The sequence below is a fragment of the Paroedura picta genome, chromosome 3 (assembly GCF_049243985.1).
Source record: "Paroedura picta isolate Pp20150507F chromosome 3, Ppicta_v3.0, whole genome shotgun sequence".
NCBI lineage: Eukaryota > Metazoa > Chordata > Lepidosauria > Squamata > Gekkonidae > Paroedura > Paroedura picta.
Genome location: NC_135371.1, coordinates 163652327 through 163673234, shown reverse-complemented (window position 1 = coordinate 163673234; position 20908 = coordinate 163652327). Strand labels below are relative to the sequence as shown.

The window sequence follows — 20908 nt, the reverse complement described above, 5'->3', positions numbered from 1 at the left end:
ACCTTTACCTTTAACACACACACACACCGCACTCCTACTAACAACTGAGCTCATGCCTGCATAACCGGACTGTCCCCCACCTGACTGTGCATGACGGCTTATGTCAAGCACATTCCTGAGTCTAGTCTTGATGTTCTTGTGTCAGGAGACCAGGGGGCCAGATCAGCCATGTCAAGGTAGGGAGCCATCTTCCAGGCCAAACTGAAGAAGAAAGCATTTTTGGTGGCCCCCTTAACATGCCTCTTGGGCATGTTTAGTCAGCTAATCGCTTGAGTTTCGTGGGGAGAGAGGGTGTTTGATTGACCATAACTTTTTTACAGGAAAATCCCCCAAGCACGCAGAGACCTCTGCTTTTGTGACTGGTAAGGGCTCTGGGGAGGAGACTCAAGAGCTATGAGATGTTATCGGTCTTGAAAGGCTGCTAAAGGGACTGCGATCTTCCATGATGACAACACCTTGACAGATGTGTGGATTGCATTTCTCACACATCCAGCGTCCGTCTGAGAGATATTGTCACAGACCTATCAAAACTGATGTGTTTGCTACGCCGGAGGGCTCTTTGTAAAATTCTTACAATGAACTTCGATTCAAGGGGGTAGCTGTGTTGGTCTAAAGTAATGGAACAGAGTTGGAGTCCAGTGGCATCTTGAGCCCAGCGGCACCTTGACGTTTTATTCAAGGTATGAGCTTTTGTGCACACAGCACACAATGAATTGGGAATTACAAGACCACAGTCCTGGCCCCTACCTGGTGGAATGAGCTCCCGGAAGAGCTGTGGGTCCTAAGGGAGCTTTCTGGGTTCCGTAGGGCAGGGTTAGTCAACCTGTGGTCCTCCAGATGTCCATGGACCCCTGCCAGCAGGTTGACTAACCTTGCTGTAGGGCCTACAAGACGGAGCTCTTCCGCCAGGCGTTTGGTTAGGCTGGGTGGTGATCCCAGGGTTATAAGATCGGGTCTCCCCTCTCCCCTGGATTCCTGGCCTAGATCCATGATGTTTTTTAATGGTATTTTATCATGTTTTATTGAATCTAAACCACTACGAGCCGGTTATGCTGGGAGTGGCGGCATAAAAATTTAATAAATAAACAAACAAATAAACAAATGAGAAGTGACTCACAAAAGCTCATATCCCACCACAACTTTTATTAGTCTTTAATTGGCTTCTGGACTCTGGCTCTTTTCTATCCCTGTGATGAAAGATCTACATTTGCTGGAGTGTTTCCAGCCACAGACAAAGTGCTGGTTCTTAAGCTTGGGGCCAGGATAGTGGAAAGACTGGCTTCTCCTCTCCTCTCCTCTCCTCTCCTCTCCTCTCCTCTCCTCTCCTCTCCTCTCCTCTCCTCTCCCCTCCCCTCCCCTCCCCTCCCCTCCCCTCCCCTCTCCTCTCCTCTCCTCTCCTCTCCGGCCTGACTGTTAAGAACATCTTCCTGAATACGAATCAGAGGCAGAGCTTTTTCAGTGGAGGGACCTTGCCTTTGGTCTCTCACTTGAGGTTTACTACCTTGCTCTCCTGCAGATGTCAGGCCAAATCATTTGATATAAGGCTGCTGTGGAAGGGTTGTCATGTGGATATGATGGGGACATGGTAAGGTTGACAGCTCTGGGGTGGGAAATGATCCTGCATTGAGCAGGGGGTGGGAATAGATGGCCTGTCTGGCCCCTTCCAACTCTGTGATTCTAGAATTCTAAGCAGCGGCTGGACAGAGACTTCTCCTGGATGCTTTGGGCTGATCCTGCATGGAGTAGGGGGTAGGACTAGATGGCCTCTCTGGCCCCTCCCCACTCTTGGATTCTATGATTCTGAGCAGGGGCTGGGCACATACTTATCCTGGATGCTTGAGAATGATCCTGCATTGAGCAGGGAGTTGGACTAGATGGCCTGTCTGGCCCCTCCCAACTCTAGGATTCTATGATTCTAAACAGTGGCTGGACGGATACTTCTCCTGGATGCTTTAGGCTGATCCTGTATTGACAAGGGGGTCTGTCTGGCCCCTTTCCACTCTAGGATTTTATGCTTTCATGCAGTGGTTGGACAGAGACTTATCATGGATGCTTTGGTCTGATCCTGCATTAAGCAGCAGCTGGACTAGATGGCCTGTCTCGCCCCTTCCCACTCTAGGATGCTATGATAAATAAAACATTATACCCCACAGTCCTTCCCAGGCTCCACCTCCCCAATCTCCAGGCATTTCCCATCCCAGAGCCCAGTACAGCCCACCCTCCAAAGCAGCCCTTTTCTACATCGACCTCTGCTGTCTGGAGTTTTAATTCTGGGAACTCTCCAGACCCCACCTGCAGGCTAACAATTTTAGACTAGGACCTATTCTGCACACAATAGATAATGCACTTTCAATGCACTTTCGAAGTAGATTTTCCTGTTCCGCACAGGAAAATCCAGCTGCCAAGTCACATTGAAAGTGCATTATCCAATGTGTGCAGAATAGACAACCTGGGTGCCTGGGAAATTAACACATTGCAACCATCCGGGAACAGAAAGTGAAGCTGTGCTTAATGCCGGAATGCACCCGATTTCCTTCTGCTTTTCCTGCAAGTGGTGTATTTTTCAATAATCCCACTACCACCTGTGAAGGGAAAGTGGCTCAAAGTCCAGTGTTGCATGGCAGCTCAGGTGCACATTATCGCCTCCAAAGCCTGGCCTGTCACCGTCCCCCCCCCCCATGGCCCTGGCCCCTCTGTTGCTCAGCAGAGTACAGCTCAGAGACCAAAGGGCAGCTTTCATCAGCCGGGACGCTTCGTGCAAAATCCATGGCTCTGGCTGCGCTGTGCATGAGGGGATCACGATGTGACCATTGCCCCAGCGCATTAGGGAAGAAGTGCAGATCCTGGGACATTTCCCTACCCTGCCCCAACTCTGCAGGGGCTTGCACCCCACCTTGCAAGCTGGACGCTCCACTCTTTCGAACACACACCTCCTCTCCCAGTTCTCCATTCAGAGGCTCTACTGGGTCTGCTGACCCTCCACTCTCATTCCCACACAGTGGCCATTCTGCTCCCTCAGCCCTGAGCGCTGCACAGCTTTGCTTGCCTGTCCCAAATTCACCCTGCATGTCTGGCATCCCATTTTTCCACTTGCAATCCCTTACAATTGTGTCTATTTCTACCTCTGCTCCAGTTTACTGATGCTGTGAACTGTGCAAATAACAGGCTCAAAAACTGAACGTGCCCTACAAATGAAATACTGCTTATTCTTCTTTCGAGTCCATTTCCCCATACCCTTGAATTGCTGATGATCACAGTTTAAAAATGAAACGCCTCTCACGTTTATGTGGTATTTTTCCATCTGTGTAGTTGGCGGCGTTCATGATTCACCCCGCTAAGCAGCTAGCTGGTATCCAGTGCAATTTGGGCTCTTCATTGTGGTTGGTACTTTTGAACTCAGCTCAGTCCTGAGTCCCTCCAGAGAAGCAGAGCTGCAAAGTAACACAGCATTTTGAAAGTAAGCACTTATTAGTTATCTTTGTGGATAAGGCACAGATCCAGACTCACAGCGCTTTGAGGTTTAAAAGAGACTAAATTTTACCCGCAGGAGGCTGCCGCAGGAGGCAGAACCAGCTGCAAAATGGCCGCCATTGCTAGTCTTCAGTAACACAATGAAGATCCTTTTGCTGTGGAAACTGCTGCTGCCAAAACACTTAAAAAAAATCTCCACAGCCAATCAGAAGCGTTGCTGGAGAAAAGCCCCGCCTATTCTCTAAAAACACTTGGCAGGTATCAGGAAAGGTGTCAGTGAGCAACATGACACATTGTGGACCCATGAGTTGGAGATATAACTATTAGCAGGTGACAATAATATATTATTTATAATTTAATTTATAGCCCGCCACTCCCATAACTGACTTGTGGCAGGTAACAATAGATACTGCCCCTCAATAAAATCCCCATAAAGACTTCAAGAAAAACCAGAACAATAAAATTGGCAGCAAACTAAGAATCCCATCCCATCCCCACTCACAGAAAGACGCAAAGGCACCCGTGGGGAGTGTTAATAGCAACAAGATCTTATTTGACAATGTTCAGTTTGCAGCTGCACATAGTTTGATTTTTGCATTTTGAACAAACAGAAGCAAGACTGAGATTAGTTCTCTTTGTTTTCCCCAGCCACCAATCCGACTTTGAGCCACTGCGTTTGCAAATTAGATATTAAGAAGAACAGGCCGTTCGGTTTTCATACTTATTTTCCAATTCATACTTAATTTCCACCTGCAATGGAATGCTAGTAAACCGAACACTGTTCTAAAATCTATTTGTTCAGTTCTAAGGGCTAAGATAAATGACAAAACTGGGAATGTAAGGGCTGACGGAATGGGGGGGGGGGTTGAAAGGCATCAACTGGTGCAGAGAAGTTGGGGGGCAGAGGTCAGAGTTCAGCAGATAAGACAGGGAATCTGGGGACAGAAGCATCAGTCGGAGGAATGAATGTGCATGTGTCACAGCAACTCACTGACACACTGACTTAACAGCCCAGGTCTGGAGTCACTAAACCCTTAATCTCCCTTGTATCTGAGCCTCTTTAACTTTCTTACAGTGACAGGCCAAGATTAAAGGAAGGGGAGGGCAGGGGTAGGCATCCCTCTCTGCCTTTCCCCCTAACTCATCTGCCTCCTCTCTGCCCGCGGAGCATTATAAACAGATCAGAGAAGCCTGAATTGAAAGAGCCAAATTGTTTGGCCCTCGGGGGGGGGGGGTTTACAAAAAATTCTGGTATGCATTTGCAGCAAAAAAGAAATCCAAAAGGATGTGGGGGTTCCTCAGCCTAGTAGTACCACCGGATTATGGCATGGACGGCATCTGGAACTCATGGCTTTTGGGAATGGGATAGTTGGGTAATTTTGGAGGGGGCAACATTTCCCAGCAGCTCAGGCACAAACCCAGGCTAAGTGGATTAACATCGTCCCAAATGACACACGTCAAGCTCCTTAACGGGGCAAAGGCTTCTGGGAAAATTACCTGGCCCTTGATCTTGGCTGAAGGTTGCCATCTTGTAGGTGGGGCCTGGAGTCCTCCAGGAATTACACCTGATTCTCAAACTACAGAGAGCAGCACATATGAAGATCTCCACCAGCGTGAAGGAGAAGTTGGGAGGGGAACATTAACCGCTGAAGACACACCTCACAAATCTCCATGGCTTCCCTCATCCATTGCTTCTCAGTTGGTGCTTCCCTTCAACAGTCATCGATGCTTCGTGCCCTACAAATCGACAAAACATTTAGCCTGATTATGAAGCAGTTGGTTCCCCTTCTTCAGCTCAACTGACAAGCTTCTCAAAAGCACTTACGTTACATTTTCAGCCTAAACTAAGTCCTCACAGCAGGTTAATTCTCCTCTCCTCGCAATTAGATCTGCTCAGTTTTTCTGCTGGTGAAAAAAGGAGTCTCTTTTGATGCCGAAACCTTATGCTGGGAATTGTAGGACCTGCACTGACTAAAGCAATGTGGGGCAGGAACGCTAGAAAAGCGATTAGGTGAGATTTTGTGAGGAAAACTGGCCCGATGCAGCTTCTTTTTTCCTCAGAAAAACTCTGTGAAGTAATTTAGGCTGAGGGAGAATGTGGCCTGAGGCACCCAGTGAGTTTCATCGCTGAGGGCCAAAGCCACCTTCCTCAAGTTTGTCCTGGAGACGCAACTCGATTTTGTCATGCCAGGGACACAGTTGCTTTGGAGGGGGGCCTCCATAGCATTATACTCCTCTAAGGTCCTCCCCACCCCAAATCCCACTGACTCCCAGCTTCATCCCAAAGTCTCCAGGTATTTCCCAGCCCAGAGCTGGCCACCCTATTCTAACCACCACACAAGCCGCTAGCAATGCACTGAGTTCATTATTCCACCCTAACTCAACGGAGCTCAGGGCATTTCACCTCGAGCTCCCTCTTCCCATAGTTTGGCCTTGCTTGTCACATCAACCTCACCTACCTAGATAGCTACTTATCTAAAAGCGTGCCCTGTCCCTGGCTGGGCCTTTACCTTTGCCCTGGTTTCCAGAGCCTTACTGTCACCTTTGATCTATTTAGGGTTTATTCTTGGCAAACAAAGTCATGAGAACACTCAGGGGTGAGCAGCTCGGGGCCTCAGGAGACAAGGTTGCCAGCCTTTAGGTGAGAACTGGCGATCTCTCACAGCTGATCTCCAAACTACATAAATGACACATTATTTTTTTTAATTGAAACCATATATTCCACTTCTTCTGGAGAAATTTAATGCATTGGAAGGTGGATTACTTGGCGTTATACTCTAACATGGTCCGTCTCCTCTCTAGACCCCCCTTTGCCAAGATTTAGCCTCAAATCTCTAGGTATTTCTGAACCCAGGGTTGGCAACCCTACTGAAGAATCCACACAGTTTTTTCTAGGAACAAAGCCCAGTAATGCAGAAACCATGTTCAAAAGTCAGAACCTCCTCTGAAGGGAACTCTTCCCTCACTATGTCCCCCACAAGACATGTCAATCTAGTGAGGGAAATCCATGGGCCCAAGGAGATTAAACTGGCCCCAACTAGAGCCAGGCCTTTTTCAGCCCTGGGCCTGATCTGGTGGAACACTCAAATAAGATCAGAGTTTTTTGGGACCTCGAACAGTTCTACAGAGCATACAAAACCAAGCCGTTCCACCAGGCCTACAATTGAGGCCAGAGAAACTACCAGCCTCTCTGTCCAACTCTGCCAGGTGGAAACTTTTACTGAACCCTTCAGTATGATTCCCCCTCGCATGCCTACTATGAGCAATTTTAATATTTTAACACTTAATATTTAACTTGGTATTTTAACATTTGAACATTTCCATGTTGAATTTAGTTTGATTCATTTAAAGTTTATGGTTTGTGGAATTTTATATGCATTTTATATTACTCTGTAATTCGCCCTGAGTTTCTGAAAACAGGGAGGAACATAAACCTCGACACAAACAAACAAATAAAAGACATTTAAGACATTAAAATAATGACACATATCCAGATAAAATCAGACCAAAAGCTAAGTCAACTTTAAAATTAAAATCTGCTCTTGCACAAAAAGGACCTCTGTGATCCCTAAAATATTTCAGATCCATCAATGCTCCTAATTTTCGTATTAGTCCTGTTTCGGTGCCTTTCATTGAATCAAACACAGAGATATCGTGGAAGTGACTTTTTCCTCACTGCTTGGGAAGGGTGCACTTTAATTTCTGAATTAAAACTTACGTTAAAACCATAAAAATACAACAAGCAAAAACTGTAAATCCTAGACAAATACCTTAAAGATTAGTGTTTCTGTATATATTTCCTGTTTAAACATTGTGTAATCTTAGGTCTGGGGGATCCACAAACACCACATTTCAGATGAAAATTTGAGTCCAATGGTACCTTTAAGACCAACAAAGATTTATTCAAAACGTGAGCTTTTGTGTGTGTACACACTTCCTCAGACAATGGAAGAGGGATTGTAAAAGTACAGATAGAATAAATCTTTGGTCTTAAAAGTGCCATTGGGCTCAAATTTTGTTTTGCTACTTCAGACCAACATGGCTACCTATCTGAATCCACATTTCTGAAGAACACTTTCTGCCTGTCAACGTTTCCCATTGTCCGGCTTTCACACTCATACATGTGAATTACCAGCGACACTTCCTTACACTTAAGAAACTTTTCCAGCTCTTCCATGGCTGCCCTTTCCAGGCTCAATCTCCTTCAGTGTTCTTGGCCTCCCTCCTGGTCAATGATGGAGACAAGGAATAGAAAATCGTGAACAATTTCAATTTTTTAAGGGCCAACCTTGAAACTGCATAGTTCCCCCGTAATCATAGCTTCTGTCTTCTTGATGTTCAGCCGTAATCCTACTTTGGCACTTTCTGCTTTAACCTTCATCAGTAGTCCTTTTAAGTTTTTGCTATTATTTGCCTGTAATGTGGTATCATCGACATATAATGACAATAATAATAACTTGATTTTTATAGCCGACCCTTCCAAGTTGGCTCAAACTGTTGATGTTCCTTCCACCAACTCCACCTTCATCTAAATCTAGTCCGGTCTCCTTTGTGATCTGTTCTTTATAAACCCCAACTAGACATTGACCAGGGGCTTATCAGCTCTATGACCCACCAAGGCCTTTGAGTTCCACAACAGCCAGGCAGGATATGAATTTATGACTGATTCTAGGTTTGCATTGTGTTTCCTTATTTCATCTTGATGAAATAAAGATGGTTTAAGCAAATTAATCCTACTGCTCCCCTACTCCATTCCCATCCTATGATACCTTTGTGGAATGGCAGGTAAATATAAAAAGAATCAGCAAGGAGAGTCAGTGTTAGCTTTTGCTACATTTGTGCTCCTTTCAGTTACCAAGTAATTAAAAATGCTCTTCTTAATTTCCTTCAGTCTATTAAGAACCCGGATTCAGCTGATGAAGACTGTTGAAACAGAAACTTCTTTCATATTCTCATTTATTCACTGTTAAATTAATGTTTCTTTGGGATCGGAGAGGTATGTTCTGAACATGTTTTGTTCCCCCTGGTAGTTGATTTGATATTTCACAACATATCTCCCTGCACAGGGATGTAAACTGGAAATAAACCTGTGTGGTGTGAATATGACTATTAGAGGGAGAAAAAGACACATGAAACGGGGGGGGGGGGAATCCCCCAAATCCCAAGAGTTTACCAGTGAGTAAAAGGAGAATGCGGAAGCACCCAAGGTTAAAAGCCCAAGATTCCTGTTCCCACTCCTGCACATATTTTCCTATTTTCGCATATATTTTGTATGTTTTTTCTTACTCTTGTTGATATTTTTGCTATTTATCTTTGGAGCACATTTTATGATTTCTGTCAAGGTTTTACAATGGTTTGCAATTAGTTTAATATTCTGTGAAATATTTTATTACGGTGCAGTGATTTCAGCTTGCAATGTAATCCCACCTTTTTTCCCCTTGTGGAAAGGCATACACTATTCCCATGCCCACTAACAGGAAGAATGGTTTAGATGGAAATTTTTTCCAGCTTTTCATCCAATTCTAATAGCTGGCCCAAAACAATACAATATAATTATGACCAGTCATGACCCATTTGGGCCAACTGATCCTTCTATGATCTCCTAAAAACTATCTAAAGCAATTTTTCTTCTTAGATACTTTGAGTCTTATAATCATAGAATTGTACAATCATAGAATCATAGAACTGTAGAGTTGGAAGGGACTTCTAGGGTCATCTAGTCCAACCCCCTGCACAATACAGGAACTCACAACTACCTGCCCACCCACAGTGACCCCAATTTCACACCCAAGTGTTCCCCCACCGAAAAATCTCCAGAGTCCAGTCTGGTCTGGAAGAAATTCACCTACCATCCCATAATGACGATTAGCAATTCCCTGGGTATGCAATGAAGGGCCACAAGAGACAAACACTGGCATATCCCTTCCTGCCCACCCACTCACAATCTACCCAGGTTTCCTAAAATCTGCATTTTTGTCAGATGACTATCTAGCCTCTGCTTAAAAACTTCCAAAGGAGAACCCACCACCTCCCAAGGAAGCCTGATCCACCAAGGAACTACCCTAACTTTCAGGAACCTCTGGATATTTAGCCAAAAATTATTTTGAATTAATTTCAACCCATTGGTTCTGGCCTGACCCTCTGGGCCAGCAGAAAACACCTCTGCTCCATCTTCTATATCAGTGGTCTACAACCTTTTTATCACCAGGGACCGGTCAACGCTTGACAATTTTACTGAGGCCTGGGGGGGGGGTAGTCTTTTGCCGAGGGACGTCGCTGCGGACCAGTACCAGTCCCTGGCCCGGGGGTTGGGGAGTGGTGTTCTATATGACGGTCCTTCAAGTGCTTGAAGATGGTTATCATATCACCTATTAGTCGCCTTCTCTCCAGACTAAACCTTGGCCATGACTGGCCAAGATGAAGGTACCATAGCTGTTGGCCTGCCAGTGTTCTTCCACTAAGCCAGAGCTCAGGGAAAATATATTATTTGCCAATAGTCTGATCACACCTGTGTACGTGTGAGACAGACTTCTCAGCGTGTGCGGGCAAAAAGCAGACAGGTGTCCCGTCCGCCGTAGGCCGCGAGGATGAGATCATGGGGCATGGCTGAGGGGCCGAGGGAACTATTTCTGGCACAGAAACGACTCCTTGCCCGTCTCATCGGAGAGGCGCGGGGTTGAGAAAGCTTGGCCATGCCCGGCAGGGGACTTTGCCCCCTTGGAAGCACCTTCTGGTTGCGATATGTTATGTCATGTTGTGTCAGGAGCCAGGCGGGCAAAGGCCACGCTCCCCGAAATAGACACGTCCTTCCTTTCCCGACTGCCGGGGAAGGCCCTTTGCCCTGCATTCAAGCACCATGGCAACAGCGGAGATCAAGGCCCCCTAGGCCAGAGCCAAAGGTGATGTCCTTGCAGGTAAAAATAAATAGGGGGCACTTGGGAAACAGCCCCAAAGGGCTTTCGGCCCCCACCCCTTATCTTTACATATGTCCAAATACAAAATTGAGAGCAAACAAGCAGAGCTTTTATTCCCAGTGGGGTGGGCACTGGAAAGGGGAAAGTGTTTACCGAACTGAAACTTCCTGGAGGGGTGGTCAGACCTTCTGGCTAAGAAAATAAATTGTGGCTCATTGTCTCCGAGGTGGGGGAGGGTGGGGTGCAAGCTCAAGTTGCCAACAGCCTGGAGAAAAAAAAGCCCCGCCCATGCAATAGAAGTTTAAGGTGTGAAAATCGGCAGTTGGCTTTTTCTTGGCATGGAGGTAAATAACCTCCCTTGCGAAATATTGTCCTCAAGTCTCTATCAAAGGAACGAGACATTTTTTTCCTTGTCCAGGGAGCTGGTATCCCTAACGCAAGCTGGTCCCCTGGGCTCTTTTCCCAACGGGCATTTGTTGGTGAGCCAAAAGTGACAGAGATAAAACACAATTGTATTTACCTGGAATTGGCTTGCCAGCTCTGGGTTGGGAAATATCTGGCAATTTTGAGGGTAGAACCAGGAGTGGGTGGGATTTGCGGCTGAAAGGGACTACCTTTGAGTCTAATGCTATGGAGCCCACCCTGCAAAGCAGCCATTTTCTCCAGGAGAACTGATCTTTGTCGCCCGGACATGAGCTGTAAAACTGGGGGAGACCTACGTCCCCCCTGCAGGGGACTGGCATCCCTACCTGGAATTGTTGTTCTTCAAGTGTTCTTCTGTGCAGCTCAACATGGGAGCTTTACTGGCATAGACTGGCCTGCATAAGGGCTGTTCCCATGGGGGACTGCACCCAAGATAGGGCAATGAATTTATAGTCTATGGTAGATATTTTGGAAACTTCAGATTCAGGTCTGAAGCAGCAGAACAAGTTTTGAATCCAGTGGCTCCTTTAATGTGCCTTTAAGGTGCCACTGGACTCAAACATTGGAAACTTTAGGTATGAAGGATATAATAAGAAGGTATAAAAATAAATTCAGGACGAATGGCCTTTGATTAGGCCAGTCTTCCGCAATCTAGTCTAAAATAGTTGCATGCCTCTAAGGATGCCAAATCTGGCCTAGAAAAGAAGTAATGTTTCACAGCTGGGAAAGGGTCTGCCATTAATCACTAACTTTACAATTTTATTGCCCCAATGTATTTGTGAACGACAATTAAACCCAAAGGTTTGATTTGCTTTTCTAACATTATCATACTACATGTTTGGACTTACGATGCTGTTTACTAATTTGCTACTAATTTACTTTCCCCTTATATCTGTACTCTTATGATCCCTGTTCCATTGTCTGAGGAAGAGTGCATGCCCACGAAAGCTAGCGCCTTGAATAAATCTTTGTTGGTCTTCAAGGTGCCATTGGGCTCAACTTTGGTTGTGCTCCTTTGGACCAGCACGGCTATCCACTTGGATTGATCCAGTATAAGACAGCTTCCATGTGTATCCACGTATTCGAGGAAAGAGCTGGTCAGGAATTGTGGACAGAGACTACGTGGGGGAGATAAGAAGTCCCTCTGACTTGTGTTAAAACAGTTCTGCAGGAGGTGCAAAATGGCGCTCTTTCACCAAGCCTTTGGTTGAGGCCGGTGGACAAGCGCCAACTCAGAAACCTCCTCCAAGTCATCAGTTACGCCAGAGACAACATTGGGCAACGCCTGGCCGGCCACTGCACATTATGAACTGTTCAATTGCGGTTAAGTCTGGAATTGCGATAAGCCAAAACTGTTTATATTTGTGTACTGTTATGTTCAACGTGTTACACATCCAAACTGTTCTTGCACTCTTGTGTCCTTTGTTCTATGTCCCTTCAGCTGCAAGCTATAACTTTGCAAGCTACGAACACTTGTCGTAAACCGCCCTGAGACGTAAGGGGGGGCGGTATAAAAATTTAACAAATAGAAGAAGAAGAAGAGTTGGTTCTTATATGCCGCTTTTCCCTACCCAAAGGAGGCTCAAAGCGGCTTACAGTCGCCTTCCCATTCCTCTAGGATAAAATTAATAAAATTACCTCTGGCACTTTCCCCCTTTCAGGCTTTCAAAAATTTTGTTAGCTGCTCCCGAAAGAATCCAAAAGACAGGAAGCTTCCCCCCTCCCTCCTTTTCTTTTGCTTCAGACATGGTTAAAGAGACTCTCCCTTTTCTCTTGGGGGGGGGGGAGGTGTGATGCTAGCACAGCCACAACGTGAAGGGAATGGCAGGTCAAGTTGTTGATGGGATTATGGGATTAAAGGGATTCTTGGAGATGCTTCGCAGAAAGGGAAATGACGGAGCCACACAGTTGCCAGTAATCCAAGTGCAAACCTTGGGCAGAAACCCGGTTCTACAGATAAGAGGCCATCGCTCTTAAGCACTGCTCCAAGCTGGCTCTTCTTAAGCCTGATATATTTATTACTCACTGTGACACCATCACTGTCCCTCTTCCTAATAAAGGACAGTGCTGGAACCGCAGAGACTTGATGGGTTATCAGTCGACTTACCCGTTATCAGTATGGTTAAATTCTATATCTTCAGTTGGATAAAGCAGGCTTTCTTATACTGGCTCTTTGTTGCTCTCTTGTTTTCAGGGCTGGAGAATAAAATTCCTTTCATAGAATCATAAAATCATAGAATCATAGGGTTGGAAGGGACCTCCTGGGTCATCTAGTCCAACCCCCTGCACTATGCAGGACACTCACCACCCTATCGCTCATCCACTGTCACCTGCCACCCCCATGAACCTTCACAGAACCAGCCTCTCCGTCAGATGGCTCTCTAGCCTCTGTTTAAAAATCCCCAAAGATGGAGAGCCCCCCCCCCCCCCGAGGAAGCCTGTTGCACTGAGAAACTGCTCTAACTGTCAGGAACTTCTTCCGGAAGTTTAGACAGAATTTACTTTGGATTAATTTCATCCCATTGGTTCTGGTCTGTCCCTCTGGGGAAAGAGAAAACAACTCCATCCTCCATAAGGCAGCTTTTTAAATACATGAAGATGGTTATCAGATCCCCTCTCAGTTGTCTCTGCTCCAGGCTGAACAGACCATACTCATGCTGGGCAGCTGAAACATTTCACCACACGGAGTTCAACCATATCAACCCTTAATCCTCTATCAAAATGCATTTTTCTCAGGCTCGCTGCCAGCTCTCCGGGCTATGCCATGTGGCTCTTGCATTCTAGAAGAAAGCTGGTTTTTATCCCCTGCTTTCCTCTACCCAAAGGACTCTCAAAGTGGCTTACTTATTACCGTCCCTTCCTTCCCCACCACAGGCATCTTGTGAGGCAGGTGAGGCAGAGAGAGTTCTGAGAGGACTATAAAGGTAAAGGTAAAAGGTAAAGGTATCCCCTGTGCAAGCACCGAGTCATGTCTGACCCTTGGGGTGACGCCCTCCAGCGTTTTCATGGCAGACTCAATACGGGGTGGTTTGCCAGTGCCTTCCCCAGTCATTACCGTTTACCCCCCAGCAAGCTGGGTACTCATTTTACCGACCTCGGAAGGATGGAAGGCTGAGTCGACCTTGAGCCGGCTGCTGGGATTGAACTCCCAGCCTCATGGGCAAAGCTTTCAGACGGCTGCCTTACCACTCTGCGCCACAAGAGAGAACTATGGTGGCCCCAAATAAACCCAGATTATTTTGTGTGGAGGAGGAGTGGGGAATCAAACCTAGTTCTCTAAATAAGAGTCCACAGCTCTTAACCACAACACCACAGACTGGCTCTCTTAAAAATGGTTGCTGGTCCCTCAAGTCAATTACGAAATTTCAAAGCCTCATTTGGAAAAAGTGCATGCATCATCTTTGACATCTCGCCTTAGGACCCATCATACAAGAAGAGATAGAATCTCTAGAGTTGGAAGGGAACCTACAGGCCATCTAGTCCAACCCCCTGTTCAGTGCAGGATCAGCCTAAAGCATCCAGGATACGTCTCTGTCCAGCTGCAGCTTAGAATCACAGAACCATAGAGTTGGAAGGGGCCAGACAGGCCATCTAGTCCAACCCCCTGTTCAGTGCAGGATCAGCCTAAAGCATCCATGAAGACGTGCCCAGCCATTTCAGGGAAACACGGGCAAGGGAAATTTCCAAATTTCTGAGGAACAGAATGTCGGGTTCTCTGGCTGCAAGAGGCACCGAGATGACAGGAACTGCAACCCATCTATGGCATTGCCCAACAGGACTCCTTTGCTTTCACAGCCCTATGAACCATAACAGTAAGTGTTTGCTTAGCCTTTATACATAAACACATACAACGTGGCACTTGACTTTGGCTCATGATGGGCAGCCGAGCCAGGAGGGGGAAAGGAGAAGCAATACCTGTTCCCTACTGGTTTTCTGCTCCATTGAAGCTGCTTCTCAGGGCAGCTTAAAGAGTTCTCACACAGGGGCCCCTTTCAGGCAGAACACAGATGGAGCTGCTGCCTACTGAGTCAGACCCTTCGTCTCTCCAGACCTACTCTGACTGGCAGCTGCTCTCCAGGGTCTCGGACGGACATTTTTTCACAACTCATCTGCTACCTAATCCTTTTGAACTGTAGATGCCGAGAACCAAACCTGGGACCGTCTGCATGCAGGGCAGATGTTTTGCTGCTGTGTCATAATGCCACGCAAGAAGATACGCTCATGCTCTTCGGACCACCCCCACCACCAACACTTTTCTGCCCATAAAGAAAACTTTGTTAGGGAGGTATAGATAGTCTACCTGCACCACCAGGTCTTAAAGCAGACCAGGGGACACTTTCAGGTGTGGAAATGGGTCTGGGAGAATTAAAAACATCTCCTGCACACGAACATCATGCCACTGTAGATAGATTCAGTTGTGTTGCCGTGTTGGTCTCGAGCAGCAGGACAAAGTTTGTGGCACCATTAAGACCAGGGGTAGTAAAACTCCGGCCCTCCAGATGTCCATGGACTACAATTCCCAGGAGCCCCCTGCCAGCGAATGCTGGCAGGGGGCTCCTAGGAATTGTAGTCCATGGACATCTGGAGGGCCGCAGTTTGATTACCCCTGATTAAGACCAACCAAGTCTTATTCAAGGTATGAGCTTTCCTGTGCATGCACACTTCATCAGATATCATTGATCCAAATGGTCAAAAGTTGCTCAGAAGTAAAACTGGCCTTGACCAAAGCCAGGGCGTTTTTGGCTTTGGCGCTGGCCTGGTGGAACATCCTGCCTAGTAAGATCTGGGCACTCAGGGATCGTAAACAAATCTGGGGCGCTGGTAAGACACAGCTCTTCCGCCAGGCCTGAGGCCAGAAATGATCAAAATATTGGCCTTCCTATTGGAAAACCTAATTAAGAACCCACCTAAAAAGAAAATCTGCCCAAATGCCAACCAAGCCTCTCCCCAAATATTCTAATTACAGAAGAGACGGCTTTTAACTTAATTTAAAAACCTAAATTAGATGTATTAGTGTTTTATTGTTATGTAACTTATTTGAATTTATGGAGCTGAATGTTTTAAATGTTGATGTTACCTGCCCTAAGCCTACCAGGGAAGGGTGGGCTGTAAGAATATCCATATCTGTATTCGTTTTTGTATTGGTATTAGTATGTGCTCTGCCCATCTTCATTTAACAGTGTGGTCAGGTGCAGAAAAAAGGGGACTTCCCTAGAGAGAACTCCATTAAGGTTACCAAGACCCCATCTCCTCCCCCCCTCCCACCTTCTAGCAATAGATAAGGAGACAGGATTGTCAGATAGAATCACAGAATCATAGAGTTGGAAGGGGCCATACAGGCCATCTAGTCCAACCCCCTGCTCAACTCAGGATCAGCCCAAAGCATCCTAAAGCATCCAAGAAAAGTGTGTATCCAACCTTTGCTTGAAGACTGCCAGTGAGGGGGAGCTCACCACCTCCTTAGGCAGCCTATTCCACTGCTGAACTAGATCAAGGCAGGAGATTTGGGGAGAGAGCCTGGGGCGGGCAGAGACCTCAGTGGGGTACAAAGTCGCACAGCCCACCCCCAAAGCACCCATTTTCTGCAGGCCTCCAGAAGCACCTATGGCTTTCCAAAGAGCTGGAGACAAGCCAAGTTTAGCTCTTTGCTTTGGGGAAAATCTGTAGCGTATCAAAGCCTGACATTTCCCTTTGTAGCATGGGGGTAATGCAGCCCCCCCCCCAAACACTCCTCCCATGCATCGATCCCTAATGTTTTCTGTTGCTGTCTATTGGGCAACAAATACACATGCCAGAGAAGAATGGAAATTTCCATTCACTTCCCATGCAATTTCCTTTCCCAGTGGTTCCAGGGTGCTGCAGCTTAAACGGTTGGAGGAAGCGCCCCCTCCTGGATACGGAGGACAGTGTTTTTCTCTGAGTTTCTCTTGGCTTCCCTGACAAAGCGCCTAACAAATCCACTCGGCATAATGACCAATGTGGCCCCATTTCTTGTTCCTTCACCCAGAATCTGTAAGCCTAAAGGAAATAAAAAGGCATAACCATCATAGAACACCCCAAAACTCAGGCTGCCTGGAGCTGCAGGAAGGGAGGCGATTCTCCCCAAAGAATCCACACAGAGAATTTGGCAGGATCATTCCACTACTCCAATGTCTCCAATAATTATTAACCAGAAGGGAAGGGAGGAATTATTTCACAAATTAATTCAGGAATTATTGAGAAAGGAAATTTACAAGAGAATAAAAATGTTTCCATCCTCCAGTGATTCAGATGGTTTCAGAGTGGGAAACACACATGCTAAATACTGCCCTTTCAGCCATAATGTGATGGACATTCAATAGCCTCCCTTTACTTGTTTTAGCTTCTAGGGGAAGTTCAGGCTTAAAGGTAAAGGTAAAGGTATCCCCTGTGCAAGCACCGAGTCATGTCTGACCCTTGGGGTGATGCCCTCTAGCGTTTTCATGGCAGACTCAATACGGGGTGGTTTGCCAGGGCCTTCCCCAGTCATTACCATTTACCCCCCAGCAAGCTGGGTACTCATTTTACCAACCTCGGAAGGATGGAAGGCTGAGTCAACCTTGAGCCAGCTGTTGGGATTGAACTCCCAGCCTCATGGGCAGAGCTTCAGACTGCATGTCTGCTACCTTACCACACTGCGCCACAAGAGGCTCTTAGTTCAGGCTTGATTTGGCCTAAAACTAGGGATGCCAACCTCCAGGTGGGCTCTGGGGATCCCCTGGAATTATTGCTCATCTCCAGGCAACAAGGATCCATTCGCCTGGAGAAAATGGCTGCTTAGAGGGTGGACTCCAGAGCATTAGACTCCACTGAGGTTCCTCCCTGTCCCAAATCCCACCCACCCCCAGCTCTACCCCCAAAGCCTCCAGGTATTCCCCAACCCAGAGCTGGCAGCCCCATCCAGACTACAGAGGCCAGTTCCGCTGGAGAAAATGGCTGCTTGGGAGGGTGGATTCCATAGCATTATATTCCATTGAGGTTCCCCCCTACCTTAAATCCGCCCCACTCCCGGCTCCACCCCCAAAGTCTCTAGGCATTTCCCAACCCAGAGCTGGCGATCCTATCTAGAACTCACTTGGTCTTTTGGTGGTCCCAACTTTTTGGCTTTTCTATTTAATGGTCACGGGAGAGACAGAGAGAGAGAATTTTATTTCATTTTCAGTCCCTTCAACCATAGGTTGGCGGGATTATAGATTAAAAAAGAGCAAATCAGTGAAACGATAACTATTAAGATAATCTGAAAACATATGCGGTAAATGTAGCAACAGCTTCCAGCCAGCCTGGATCATTTGAAGACACGTCTTGGAATAATATAATTACGAGACCACTGAACATCAGAGCTGACACAAGTTCTCATGACCAAGATCCCAAGCCCAGCTTTACCAAACAAAGGACGATGTAACATCACATGTAAGATGGTCTCTACTGCTTCAGATGCACGAGAACATTTTCTTTTGTTCCAGGGAATATCAATGGTGATGACTGAATCTGGCAGTCTCCTCAAGAGCAGGGGCTTCCCCTATTGACTACAGCAGGGGTGGCCAAACTGTGGCTGTCCCAATGTCCATGGACTACGATTCCCATGAGCCCCCGCCAGCTGCTGTGAGGCTGAGAGAGCTCTGGAAGAACTGCTCTGTGAGAACAGCTCCAACAGGACTGTGACTAGGCCAAAGTCACCCAGTTGGCTGCATGTGCAGGAGGAGTGGGGAATCAAACCCAGTTCACCAGATTAGAAGCCACTGCTCTTTACCACTATACCACACTGGCTGTCTCCTTGCCATCCTGCTTGCAATGCACAGATTGTTCCTTAAAGACAACTGCTGTCTTCTTTTGCTTCTCTGAGTAATCTTATTTTAAATGATTCAGAGCCCTCTTCTTCTTTTTAGCCTTTAGCTGGCGACTGGTGGAGCAGGTTGTCCTCTCAGCCAATATGCTGCTGTAGGTGCCGCTGGATTTTTTGCCTTCTTTATAATATGTTTCCACTCTTGACGACTGGTGGCAGTAGTTTTGGCCATGTGGCTAGCCAATCACTGGTTTCTAAGGTCTTCCCCTGTCCTTTTAAGCCAAGTTTTGTTGGTCGCCAGTTGTTGGATCTTTCGTTCAGTCAGTCGTTCTCACCAGAGGAGTTCATGAGGCAGTCTGCAGGGCCTAGTCTGCATGCAAGAGATAATGCACTTTCAATGCACTTTAGAAGTAGATTTTCCTGTTCCGCACAGGAAAATCCAGCCGCAAAAGCACATTGAAAGTGCATTATCCTTTGTGTGCAGACTAGGCCCTGGTGTCCCTTCTGCAGACATAGCCAAACCATTGCAGTCTGCACTTTTGGATTTGTCCTTTAATTTGTAGCTGGTTGTCACATCGTGTCCGAATTGTCTTGTTTTGATGATGATCACAGAATCACAGAATCACAGAGTTGGAAGGGGCCATACAGGCCATGTAGTCCAACCCCCTGCTCTACGCAGTATCAGCCCTAAGCATCCTAAAGCATCCAAGAAAAGTGTGTATCCAGCCTCTGTACCCTTTCAATTTTATCTACGTCCTTCTTGAAGTGAGGCCTCCAGAACTGCACACAGTACTCCAGGTGTGGTCTGACCAGTGCCGTATGCAATGGGACTATGACATCTTGTGATTTTGATGTGATGCTCCTGTTGATACAGCCCAAATGATCACATAGAGAGACACCCAGAATCTGTCGCAGGCATCGCATTTGGAAGATCTCAAGTTTGACTACGTCCGGTTTTAGTAAAGTTCATGTTTCTGATCCATCTTAGGGGGGTTGGCAGGATTAGAGACGAAACATGGTCTTGAGAGAGATGTTCATCTTCTTCCAGAGGCACCATTTGATCAGAACTAGGTTTTAAATAGCTGCCCCAAACACTGGATCCGTAAAGAACATTGTTCTGTGTCCGATCGGATGTTACGTCCGAAAAGTGGTAGCGGCAGCGGCATTGCCTGGGCCACACGGTGGCAGCAATGTTCACTTTGAAGCACGGAGAGAGTTTAGCTGGGTGCAGCTAAGGAGGGCTGCCAAATTTCTCTCTCTCAAAAAAAAAATGCAATACTGAGAGTAAACATGGGCACGGCAATTAAGGATGACACAACCACCCACTAATTAAACCCCAGTGATCTGATATACACGGATCAATACAATAGTAGCATGAACTCCCCAATTATAATATTTATTATAGAGTGACATAAAAGGTGATAGAGTCAGGAGGGTCGCCGGGTTCGTCTGAAGGAGCAGAACAAAATTTGAATCCAGTGGCACTTTGAGAGCAACCGAGTTTTATTCCAAGTGTGAGCTTTCGTGAGCATGCACACTTCTGCAGACAATTGAATAGAAACCATCAGAGTACATATATAAGGAGAAAATACATTAGCACTAATTGATTTGGGTTTTGACCTTTAAGGCCCTTTGTGGTCTGGGACCCATGTATCTGAGGGAACATTTATCGCCCTATGCCCCCCACAGGTCTTTGCGCTTTGCAGGTTCCAACGTGTTGGTCATTCCCAGCCTCAGAGGAGTATGCCTGGCCTCAACTACAGGCCAGGGCCTTTTCGGTTGGTTGGTTGTCACACCCCTCTCCTAGCCACCCCGGCTGTTATTGAGGGCTGTTAAGATGGAGTGTTACTATATGTTCAGTACGTTTTTTGTATTTTTCTGTAATTTTAGCGGGTTTTAATGGAGGTTTTAATTGGGGATTGAATTATTGTTCTGAACTTTGTATGTAACCTACCACAAGCTGGCCTGTCTGGTATTAAAGGTAAAGGTAAAGGTATCCCCTGTGCAAGCACTGAGTCATGTCTGACCCTTGGGGTGACGCCCTCTAGCATTTTCATGGCAGACTCAATACGGGGTGGTTTGCCAGTGCCTTCCCCAGTCATTACCGTTTACCCCCCCGGCAGCAAGCTGGGTACTCATTTTACTGACCTCGGAAGGATGGAAGGCTGAGTCAACCTTGAGCCGGCTGCTGGGACTGAACTCCCAGCCTCATGGTCAGAGCTTCAGACAGCATGTCGGCTGCCTTGCACCACAATATACGTATACGTATACGTATACGTATACGTATATTATATTATAT

At 46.6% G+C, this 20908-nt stretch overlaps 1 long non-coding RNA gene across 1 annotated transcript; it reads right to left on the bottom strand.

The window, feature by feature from the left end:
• Positions 1–2776: 2776 nt before the first annotated feature.
• Positions 2777–5653, bottom strand: LOC143831381 (uncharacterized). The gene is made up of 3 exons (XR_013228864.1): positions 5297–5653; positions 4969–5208; positions 2777–3431 (listed from the first exon to the last, which is right to left on the bottom strand). It is a non-coding gene; the product is annotated as an uncharacterized LOC143831381 (long non-coding RNA).
• Between the last annotated feature and the right edge of the window lie 15255 nt (positions 5654–20908).